General features: G+C 39.2%; 1 non-coding gene across 1 annotated transcript; it reads left to right on the top strand.

Annotated features, from left to right (window-relative positions):
- The first annotated feature begins 3,315 nt into the window (after nt 1-3,315).
- On the top strand, nt 3,316-3,387 carry trnam-cau (transfer RNA methionine (anticodon CAU)). The gene has a single exon. It is a non-coding gene; the product is annotated as a tRNA-Met (tRNA).
- Nucleotides 3,388-12,790: the final 9,403 nt, after the last annotated feature.

Below are 12,790 nucleotides of genomic sequence, written 5' to 3'. Positions count from 1 at the left end.
TGAATTAAATATGTCATTATCATCTAATAGTATTCTGTTTTTGCCATGCGTCGGTGATGAGTCATTTGCAGTTAGATCAGTTATAAGTGATGAATAGTAGAGGATGATTTCAATCCACTGACCTTTGGGTTAGAAGCCCAACCAGCTGCTGCTGCTGTACCACTCCGCCGCCAGGTTTTGGAATAGGGTCTGGACAAGTATTGCGTGATTTCAAAAGAATTTGTTAATTTACAGAGAGGCAATGTGCCAAAGTGAAATGTATCTGAAAGGTCACCTTGTCACAAAAGCTTGATGGCTTTCATTTGGGATCTACTAATGGAGCAGAGCACATTGAGACTACAAAATTCATCATCTTTCAGCACACAGAACATGCTGTTAAACCATTATGGGAGATTTATTGTGAGATTTTTAAAGGTTCGAATGACATTTGTTGGGATGATTTTCCCTGTCTTCTGCTGTAATCTTGAGATTCTGATCAGATAATGCAAATAGTTGAAGATAACAGATCAATCATATGAGATAAATTACTGGTAGCTCCAACACACTCACAGCTCCTGGTGTGTTCTATACAGTAAGTTCTGTCTGCTCCTATGAATCAAAAGACAGGGAAGTTACAGAGTTAGTGTACAAAAATAAAAAGCTAGGGGGCTTTTACAGTACTGCAAACATTGCACAACTTTAAAATAGCTAATGTAGTCACACTAGTAAATTTGTTACAAGTTAATCCATCCAATCTCTATACACCACTTTATCCTCACTAGGGTCGCGGGGGGTGCTGGAGCCTATCCCAGCTGACTCAGGCGAAGGCAGGGGACACCCTGGAGAGGTCGCCAGTCTGTCACAGGACTACATATACAGGCGAACAATCACACTCGCATTCACACCTACGGAAAATTTAGAATAGTCAATTAACCTCAGCATATTTTTGGACTGTGGGAGGAAGCCGGAGTGCCCGGAGAAAACCCATGCATGCACAGGGAGAACATGCAAACTCTATGGAATAAATTTAATAACATAATTCAAGAGCATTTTAAATTAATTTGAGGGCAGCATTTATCGATTTCATTCTCAGATTTCGTGATATTGTCTCTCAGAACTCTGCTCTCGTGCTCAAATTTGCTCTGCGCGTGCTCAAACTGTGTCCTCGCACTCGGTTACGATGCTGCTCGAGTAGATTTCTTGCGCTCAAACTCAAACTCTTCCTCTTGCTCTCACGGAACTTCTGCTCACAGATCTCTGCTCTGCTCTCAGATTTTTTGTGTATCAACGCTGTCAGTCAATAGAAGGCCGGCTAGCTTTGACCAATCAGATTATCCCTGTTTGTATACGGGTGCATTCGCTGTTTTTCCGAGGAGCATGGCATATGGGCAGGCACTCTTTCAACAGGTTTTATCCACTCCCTACCTCCGGGGCTGTAATAAATCTGATTTCTTTTATTTTTTTTGACCACTGTTGGAATAAAATATCATTCAATACATACAACAGCGTCCGAGCTTCTCATTAAAACGGCTATATTGTATAATAATAGCGGCATCAAACACTGCTCTTTGAGGTGTGCTGGTGGAGAAAACAATGTCACCATCCTGAAGCTAGCGGGACTACATACTTGATACTTCACACAGCAGCAGCAGAGGTGCAGATGTTGAAGCTGAGAAAGTTTGGAGGTTGTCACTTCTTGCATTCCCAAAATAGTAGGGAGTCAGATTTTGTTAAGTGACCCAACAAAATCTGACTCCAGATTTGATTTCATATCATACAATCTGCACAGTTAACTCAACCTGCATATTTCTGTTAAAGTGGTCGTTTTGAAATAGTCTGTCTGTTCTTAATCTGCCATACTCTGATCATTTAGCCCCTTATTTTATTATTCTGTTCTTACAGACTGTAATTTACTAGGTTTTAAAAAAAAACAACTTGTTGTTATTTGGTGTTTTAGCTCTTGTAGCAAATAATTTCCCAGGTGTGGGATAAGTAAAGAAATTCAATTCTATTATATTGTTAACTGGCCCAATAAAAATAACAACAATAACAAATTACTTTATACTTAAGAACTATACTTATATTAAAGACTTTATACATAAATACCAGAAATATTTTGAGGCCATATCTTGCATTCTTAGGGGAGTTCGATTTTAAGTAAGGAGATATAAAGTTTCCTCAGTGAACAAATATTGTATTGACACGTGTAGAACACTGATGGAATATGAACAATATTTGGCAACTACACCCTGTCCTGTCCTGATGTCCTCATAGGAGTGAAGCTGAGAGTAGCGTAGGCTCTCCCCCGATGCCATTTAGGGTGCGCACATATGGATGAGAAGAGGAGGAGAAACATGTCACCTAATCATATTTAACAGGAAAACACGTCTGCAGGTCGATACTTAATCACATTTAACCTGAAAACAACAGCATAAACGGTAAATGTACAACAGAAACCCCGTCAAGTGGCCACAGAGTGAAACGTAAGTCGCGCGCATTCATGCGAAGGGGGAGTCAGATTTTTCCGGGGAGTGTGAAAATTGCACAACACCGGTCCATTTTAGCAAGCCAACTGCTGTCCCGCTAGCTTCAGGATGGTGACATTGTTTTCTCCACCAGCACACCACAAAGAGCAGTGTTCGATGACGCTATTATTATACAATATAGCCGTTTTAATGAGAAGCTCGGACGCTGTTGTATGTATTGAATATTTTATTCCAACAGTGGTCAAAAAAATAAAAGAAATCAGATTTATTACAGCCCCGGAGGTAGGGAGTGGATAAAACCTGTTGAAAGAGTGTCTGCCCGTATGCGACGCTCCTCGGAAAACAGCGAACGCACCCGTATACAAACAGGGATAATGTGATTGGTCAAAGCTCGCCGGCCTTCTATTGGTTGACAGCGCTGATACACAAAAAATCTGAGAGCAGAGCAGAGATCCGTGAGCAGAAGTTCCGTGAGAGCAAGAGTTTGAGTTTGAGTTTGAGCGCAAGAAATCTGCTCGAGCAGCATCGTAACCGAGTGCGAGGACACAGCAGAGCAAATTTGAGCACGAGAGCAGAGTTCTGAGAGATAATATCACGAAATCTGAGAATGAAATCGATAAATGCTGCCCTCAAATCAATTTAAAATGCTCTTGAATTATGATAGGAAATTTATTCCATAAAACTCCATGCAGAAAGATCAGGGAAGGCCAGGACATGAACCAGGGATCTTCCAGCTGCAAGGGAAAAATACTAACCACAGATCCACTGTGCAGTCATTGTGGTACAGCTAAAAAAAAATGTTGAAAATCAAATTATACTGCTACAGTATATGTACTCCATAAATAACAGGAGCAGAGTGGCGCAGCGGAAGCGTGCTGGGCCCATAACCCAGAGGTCGATGGATCGAAACCATCCTCTGCTAAGGGCTAACGTTGTCTCTTAACCAAAGCATTTGGATCTTCTTGCTGCAAGGCGAAAGTGCTAACCACTACTCCACTGTGCAGCCCACCTCAGCAGCCAGTGGTGTAAAATTGTTACAAGTTAAACAAGTTAAAAATGAAAAACAAAAAAAGTGATTTTTTTGCCTTTAAACATCATCATTTTCCATCATGTCTAGGTCCAGGTCCAGGGTCACACAAATCTCTCAAAGCCCATTTGCTGTTAGATCAACTGTGTGTTTTTGCACAGAATACTAAATGAGTGAATGAAAGAGTAATTTGGATGCGGCGTGACTGTAACAGAGGAAGCTCACATGCTCTCAGGTAACCAAGAATTGGTCATGACAAGGCTCTCAATGCTTAAGGATTGCACAGTTAGGAGAAAACTGCAATAAAACAGCAAAACAGTCCAAATGCACTTGTAAATTTTAACATTTTCCTCCTAAATGGGTGGGAGGCTGAAGAGCACTAACTGCTACAGAGCCTGGCAAACGTCTGTGAGGAGAGCTGGATGGCTTTCAGCCTGGGCTCCAACCAAAGACACTGATTTCCATCTGCAGTTACTGGCACATTTATCATCTCCTTTGGTCTCAATTTAGTCACAACAGTGCTGCCCGTTATCTTTTTTCTTTTATTTTTTGTGTGTAGGGTTATGTGCACCCTGTCAGAACAATGGCCTTGTTGTAGTCCAGTGTAACTATGAGTGTCGAACACAGGCCTTTAAAGTCAGGTCTTGAGGTTCAACTCCTACTCATAAACCTCTGAATATTGGATATCCATATTAGTTTATTATGTTTCTACTGCACATTTTGCTACAATAGTGTATCCCTTAAGTTGATTAACACAAAATCCTGCTCTTTAAAAGGTGTATTAAAATTATATTCATCAAATGTATATAGAACTACTTAGTATGCGATGGGAAAGCACTCAATAACATGCTAACTACATCTCTATCATTATTCTGAAAACGACTGCTGCCCAGTGTATGTTGAAGCTGCCTGTCTGCACCTTTCAACAGAATAAGTACTTTTGAATTTAGATATATACATTTTTCTTCTAAAAAATACATTTTGGGTACCTTCAGCAGCTGCATTTGAAGGTACTTTAAAGTTATCCCATTTAAAGATGAGCATAAGGGAAAGTAGGAGGCCTGAGCTCTGTGGCCTTAAAGTTGGAGTCTCACTTCTGAGACAGATTTTCATCTACAGTTGTTGGAAGGGGAGTAATAACTTTCCCACTACTTCTAAAGCTCAGCTCGCATTGCTCTGCTAAATTCCATATGGGCCACAAGAAGCTGCAAAGGGCACTCTAGGGGAGAGATTAGTCATTGTCAGAGATCTTTGATTTAAAACGCTGAAGTGGGATATTTCCTTGAATATAAAGCAGTGGATACTCAAACCATTAATACTGGTTGCAAAGGTGAGTGGTCTTAATGCACTTTTGCACACTGTTCCACCATGCGCTGACAAGTTCAGTGTACAGGGAAAACACAGCAAGCATTTGTTTGTTTCAGACCTGTGTCCATACAAATTTGTGAATGTAAAACTGCTAATGCAGAACACAGAAAAGTTCATTGCTAAATTGTTGTTTGTGTCTTTTTGGCCAGCAATCTCAGCATGTGACCTCAGATAGCACAATATCAATAAAAAAATCTTTTAAACAAGCACAATTATTTGCAGTATTACACACGTGGACAAAATTGTTGGTACCCCTCAGTTAAAGAAGGAAAAACCCACAATTCTCACTGAAATCACTTGAAACTCACAAAAGTAACAATAAATAAAAATTTATTGAAAATTAAATAATCAAAATCAGCCATCACTTTTGAATTGTTGATTAACATAATTATTAAAAAAAACAAACTAATGAAATAGGGCTGGACAAAAATGATGGTACCCATAACTTAATATTTTGTTGCACAACCTTTTGAGGCAATCACTGCAATTAAACGATTTCTGTATTTGTCAATGAGCGTTCTGCAGCTGTCAACAGGTATTTTGGCCCACTCCTCATGAGCAAACAGCTCCAGTTGTCTCAGGTTTGATGGGTGTCTTCTCCAAATGGCATGTTTCAGCTCCTTCCACATATGTTCAATGGGATTCAGATCTGGGCTCATAGAAGGCCACTTTAGAATAGTCCAACGCTTTTCTCTCAGCCATTCTTGGGTGTTTTTGGCTGTGTGTTTTGGATCGTTGTCCTGTTGGAAGACCCATGACCTGCGACTGAGACCAAGCTTTCTGACACTAGGCAGCACATTTCTCTCCAGAATGCCTTGATAGTCTTCAGATTTCATCGTACCTTGCACACTTTCAAGACACCCTGTGCCAGATGTTCTTTTCTTCGTATGCTTGGTTTTTGAGTCTATGAACATAGAGTTGATGTGCCTTACCAAAAAGCTCCAGTTTGGTCTCATCTGTCCAAAGGACATTCTCCCAGAAGCTTTGTGGCTTGTCAACATGCATTTTTGCAAATTCCAGTCTCGCTTTTTTATCAGTTTTTTTCAGCAGTGGTGTCCTCCTTGGTCGTCTCCCATGAAGTCCACTTTGGCTCAAACAACGACGAATGGTGCGATCTGACACTGATGTACCTTGGCCTTGGAGTTCACCTTTAATTTCTTTGGAGGTTGCTCTGGGCTCTTTGGATACAATTCAAACGATCTGTCTCTTCAATTTGTCATCAATTTTCCTCTTGCGGCCACGTCCAGGGAGGTTGGCTACTGTCCCGTGGGTCTTGAACTTCTGAATAATATGAGCCACTGTTGTCACAGGAACTTCAAGCTGTTTAGAGATGGTCTTATAGCCTTTACCTTTAAGATGTTTGTCTATAATTTTTTTTTCGGATGTCCTGGGACAATTCTCTCCTTCGCTTTCTGTTGTCCATGTTCAGTGTGGTACACACCTTTTCACCAAACAGCAGGGTGACTACTTGTCTCCCTTTAAATAGGCAGACTGACTGATTATGAGTTTGGAAACACCTGTGATGTCAATTAAATGACACACCTGAGTTAATCATGTCACTCTGGTCAAATAGTTTTCAATCTTTTATAGAGGTACCATCATTTTTGTCCAGGCCTGTTTCATTAGTTTGTTTTTTTAAATAATTATGTTAATCAACAATTCAAAAGTAATGACTGTTTTTGATTATTTAATTTTCAATAAATTTTTATTTATTGTTACTTTTGTGAGTTTCAAGTGATTTCATTGAGAATTGTGGGTTTTTCCTTCTTTAACTGAGGGGTACCAACAATTTTGTCCACGTGTGTAAAGGTCTCCTACTCATGCTTCAAAGAACCAAGAGTTCATTAGTGATTCCTGCCAGTGTTGCTCAATAGGAATTTACCCACATGTGGTGTCAGGAACTTTGATTTTTCATTTTCATCAAGCACATCCTGTATGTACATAATTGGCTTTGCATGAATTTTGATCAGTTTTCAGCTGCTACAAAGTGGGCGTTGAGTTAAGATTATTTTGTCAAATGTATTCTCTAATTGTGCTACCAGTACCCAACATATTCGAATTAAATGAATCATCATCAACCACGCAGAACGGACACTCATGGACGCAGCAGAGTTCGGCTAACCCACAGGGCTGTGTTCTTGCCTAAAGCTTTGGACGTGGGTTGGGCTCGACTTGAATTATTTTCAAATGTCCAACCATGGGTATGAATAAGCCAATTAAGTCATGCGCTACATTTGTTGATGGTGCTGAGGTTTTGGCATGATTGCTGTTGATGCTGATGATTCCCTTTGTGGCACATCTTAATATGATTTAGAAGATATCTATTTTACACTTACAGTGCCTAAAAAGTATTCACACAGCTTGGAGGCTTTCTCTTTTTCTGTGCTTTTCAATATAGATTCAAGGTCAGTTTAATTAGGCTTTTAGACAAGAATTTGCAAAAAATACTTTTTTTGTCAAAGTAAAATCAAATTTTAAGTAATATCAGTTAATTCAAAACATGAAGTTAAAAATAAGTGATTACGTAAGTATTCACCCCCTTTAAAATGACTCACCTAATTTAACATGGGAGCAGCCAGTCGGTGGTAGAAGTCACACACTTAGTGAAATGAAGATCATTTGAGTTCAGTGGATGTGTCTTAAATGACTGTAGTATGAACACAGTTGTATCTGGAATATAAGAATATTTAGCAATTAATATCACTTGGAGTACAGTCAAATCCATTACTAAGAAATGGACTAAAAGACTAGTGAGTGAGGCCCCCAAGATACCTGTGACTCCACATGGTTAGAATCTTTGGTAGCTGAGATGGGAGAGACTCTGCATAAAATAGGCTGTTGTCTGTTCTTCACCACGCAAAGCTTTACTGGAGAGTGGCAAAAAGAAAGCCACTGTTGAAAAAAGCTCATTTTAAATCTAGTCTAGAGTTCACCAGAAACCATGTGGGAGACTCTGAAGTCAACTGGAAAGGGGTTCTTTGGTCTGATGAGAATAAAATTGAGCTTTTAGGCCACTACAAATGCACCATCCCAACCGTGAAGCATGGTGGTGGCAGCATCATCATGTGGGGATGCTCTTGGCAGCAGGCCCTGGAAGGCTTGTAAAGGTGGAGGGTAAGATGAATGCAGCAAAGCGTAGGGTAATGCTGGAGAAGTCTGCAAGAGAATGGCATTTTGGGAGAAAATGTGTTTTTAGTAAGACAATGACTTGAAACGCATAGCCAAAGCTACACAGAAATGGATTTATGACAACAAAGTGAATGTTCTGGAGTGGCAGAGCGCAGACCTCAATCCAGTTGAGAATTGGATTGAAAAGGGCTGTTTAGTCATGATCACCATGCAACCTCACAGAGTCGGCAGTTTCGTAAAGAAGAATGTCTGTGCAAGCCTGTGAAAAGCTAATTGAGACCAAATTCACTCAATGCTCAGTGCTATCATTGTGGCCAAATGTACATCTATGAAATTCTACCTTGAAGGGGTATATACCAATTTAATGTTCTATATTTTCAAAGATTCGATATTACTTTGTTGAATCAGTTCTCATTTTGAACGTGAAAGAGTCTTTCTTTGAAATCTGACAAATAGGTCAAACCAAGGCCATTCGGAGCTTCATAAACCAATGAATGGATCTTAAAATCAGTTCTAAAGCAGACAGGTAGCTAGTGCAGACACTTTAAAATGTGTATAATGTGTGCTCTCCTTGTGATCTAAGTCAATAAATGTGCAGCTAAGAGATGAAAATTTTTTTAATTGCAACATACTGTATTCTTCTCGAGAAGTGCAGATAGAGCGTTACAATAATCAATCCTGTAGGTAATAAAGCATGCAGTAGTGTGTTCAGCTTGGCATCACAGAGAAATTATTTCACTCTGACAATGTTCTTCTAATGATAGTGTCATTTGTGTTTCTAATAAGAGAGTAAAAACCTTTTAAAGCTTTTAAATCTGGTTAAATGCTAGTGCTTGCAATTTCACATTGAGTTTCTCTTTCTGGGTTTCAGTACTGCTGACCAAGAATTCCGTTGAGTTCTGACCAAGCTGCATAAAATCCTCTGCCAACCGTAACTTTCTATCGAAAATACAGTTAGAAAGGGCATTGCTTGGCCCATTGCTGGGCCCTATGTCCTCAGGAGACTTGGCAGTCAGATTAATCCTCCATTACTCCCTACAAAAACCACTTGCTTCCTCATTACTACCCTAAAAAGCTCAAACAAGCTCTCATGAAAGAAAATCTAATGATTCCCCCTCACTTGCATCATTACGGACTGCATGTACATGTCTTATTTGGCAAATTGTGCCTGTCTACATTTTGTGTTAACTTTGCAGGTTTGTTTTCGGTCCGTCTTATAATCTGGCAAATCTCCAAGACTAAAGATCATTTTCAGCTGTGGGATCAAAACCAGACACTAATCTGTTTCTGTAGCTGCTGAAGCAAACACTGAGTGACTCTCGATAATCCAGCGAAGCCTGACAGCAGCGCCACAACATGCTTTTGTTGGATCCCACGCGATTAACAGAGAGAGTTTGTTCAACTTTGAAAACACTCACCAGTCAAGCACCAAACAAGACAGCGTCACTGACAGAGCTGCCACAGAAAATTGCACTGACCAGGCTCTAAATCAATGGCTCTAACTCACAAAAAGGCATTTATTACCATCTGTAGATACTGGCACTGATTTCCCTTCTCTCGTCTCCGGCCTGATTGAAATTATTCCTCTGTTTGACTTTGTTGTCTTGCCCATTTGGGAGATTGCTCCATCTTCTCTCTGTCTGTAGTCCCGTTCAATCATTTTTCTCTGTAGACAGTCGTGCGTTAGGAAGTTCCAGCACTAAAATAAATCTCAGCCAGATTTTCATTGCGTCATTAACCTCAAATAAGCATCAATATGGTATAATTATGGAAACATGCAAAAGCTAAAATTAAACATCGGATGTATTAATTATGTTTCCACAAGCCTGTCTCATATCATTAGGCATAAATACAAAGACAGCATTTCTGTGTTTAAACTTCCTTTTAAATCTGTCATATTTTCTACCAATATGCAGCCTGAAAGAGCTACCATTCGTGACTGTAATACAAAACTACATTCCAGTGTTGAACTGAAGATAATAGTGTGCCTCTGCAGTCTAAAGGAGCCAAACCAAGTGCTCCAAACGTACAGTTCTTTTAAGCACAAAGTTGTGTTTCTCTGTTTTGTTGGACGGTGTTCTTTTGCGGTGCTGTGGAGTGGAGATAAGTGGACACAATCTCTAGAAAGACTGTTTTGACACCTAGTTAATTTGGCTAATTCAGACCACTAATTCACTTCTGCTGAACTTGAAAGAGGCCAGTGGATGTTATCCGTCTTTACCTTGTGCTGAGGACAGGAGGAATGATTACAGCTGCTAATAAGAATTTCATCAAACATGTGGCTGCAGTTTGAAAATTAAGATTGTTCAGTCTTAAAACACATTGAAGCTGCGCTTTAATGATAACACATTTTGCCAGTGAGATTGTTTAGTACAGACATGTTTCAGTTCATGCTTCCTTTTGGATGAATTGTACTAAAAAATGTCAAAATATTTCATTATCCATCACTTATGACTAAATATCCACCGAAAACGATTACATTACCCATTAATCGCTACAAGACTTTATTTGCTCATTAACAAATGCTGCATTACACAATGTTGATAAAAATAGAGCCTAATTAACACGAGAATGTTACAATCTATAGTACATTCCCTGCCACTATTAGGGGTTAGCTTGAAAAGATAAACAGCTAATTTCAGTCAATTGTAATTGAACTACTGCAGAAGAATGCAGCGCAGCAAGATTGAATTATTTATACTGCGTTATTCAAACCTTGAATGGTGAAAACAATGTAGAAAACATGATGCATGGTGGAAATGTTTCTGTGTCATCAACAAATCAATCAAATTTTAACTGTACAGTCCTTTGGGGCAGACTTGGTAAAGGAGGTAGAGCGATTGCAGACCGATGGCTTCCATGTAGGTTGTGATTGAAAGGTGAATAAAAACACTTTGTAAAATGCTATGTAGAACCAAGCTCAGGCTAAAAAAGGAATTATATCACTGCAGACCATTTACCATTCAAACAAACAAACGGAATGCAAAACAAACTGAAGAAAAGGAATAAAAAAGAATAAAAACAATACCCTGCACTCATCCAGGTTGTTCTTGGGATAGCAGATAGCAGAGCTTTACAATAATCAATCCTGGAGGTAATAAAAGCATGCTGTAGTGTCTGTATTGGCTGGAAAAAGAAATGGTCGCACCCTACCAATAAATCATATGATCTAAAGAACAATTCCAGTTATGTTTCCAATATGAGGCTAAAAACTGACTGAAATTTGACTTCCATATTTTTCACTGACAGTGCTACAGTTCCAAACTAAACTTCTAATAAACGCTCTGATTTTCAGCAATAATGATTATGTTTTCAGTTTTGTTTTGATTGCATAGTGGAAAAATTCATACAGTTAAAAGAAGCATTGATTTCCTGGGCACACCAGTGTTCTCTTACTGGCTCTCTGTGTGGATGGAGTTAACCCACAGTATGTGTGGTTCTGATGTAACTCTAAATCAACTGTACATTTATATTATGTGTGACAACTTAGCAAGGTTAGAACTACCTGTATTTTGGCCACATCCACTATTGTGCACTGAATTTCTGAACGTGTTCACCTTGATGTAAAACTGTTTGCGAATAGATGAAAGGCCAAAGCACATAGAAAAAGCTATATTTTAAGTCATATGTACATGTGGTCAGAGTCTAATTACAGTATTACAGAGCATCTAGTGTTGCTGCAGACTCTCAGACTTGCTAACAATATTATAAAACAGATTCTCAGAGACAAGAGGGTACAAATGGAGAGAAATCTCCCGAACCTACTCCTGTGTGCAAATGCTGGAGAAGGCCAGAAGCATCACTGAGAACAAGAAAGAATTAATATCTGACAATACATTTAACTACCAGAGGATGGTTTTGATATATAATAGTTAATCAAGTACTTAATAAATTTAATTCACCATTCAGTGATCATCGGTGCATTGTTCTGAAGTGACAGATGCACGTTAGAGCTTCCTTCAAAGGGATTAATAACGAACAGCTCAGCGGGCACATAAAATATTCTCTCAGCTGACAATCTGTATCTCTAAAATACAGACAATCTGTGCAAGTAAAATACATGTATTCAAGTTTGCAGTGTAAGGTTGACTATTTTGCTATTTTTTCATGAGACTTAAAAATATTCTGGTTAAGGCAGTGACATTATGTGGCATAGTTTCACTGGTGTCAAGAGATGGCAAATGTTCTCCATTATGTGCTTTTCTGCTTCAGATTTAATTTATGTTATTCCTATCACATCAGATCAATCAGTTTAAAAACATGTGTGGCACTGCAGATTGCCAGTATAATCAGCTAGCAGAGGATGGTTTCAATCCATCAACCTCTGGGTTATGGGCCCAGCACGCTTCGACTGCACCACTCTGCTTTCATGCCTATGAATGCTTCTTAAAATCTTTGTGTAAGTCAGCTTACTGGAAGGCAACGTGCCAAAGTGAAAATGTTTGTATCTTAAAGGTCACCTTGTCATAAAAGCTTTGATCTGGAATCTACTAATGGAGCAGTGTACCATCATCTTCCAGCACAGAGGAACATGCTGTTAAACCATAATGTGAGATTTTTTTTCTCTCTCTCTCTCTCTCTCTCTTTCAAGTTTTGAATATCTTTAAGATGGTTCCCCCTGTATCTCTGAGACTGTGATCAGATACTGGATGTAGTTGGAAAAACCAGATCAATCATTTACCTGCCCTAAAGATCTCACAGCTCCCAGTCTGTTCCATATAGTAAAATCTGTCACAAGACACAGAAGGGAAGGAAGAGAATCACACATTGCTATGTAATAAAAAAAAATATTATTACTGGA

This window comes from Acanthochromis polyacanthus, chromosome 10, assembly GCF_021347895.1.
Source record: "Acanthochromis polyacanthus isolate Apoly-LR-REF ecotype Palm Island chromosome 10, KAUST_Apoly_ChrSc, whole genome shotgun sequence".
NCBI classification, from domain to species: Eukaryota; Metazoa; Chordata; class Actinopteri; family Pomacentridae; genus Acanthochromis; species Acanthochromis polyacanthus.
The sequence above is the reverse complement of the archived record's forward strand: the minus strand, read 5'-3'. Positions and strand labels throughout refer to the sequence as shown.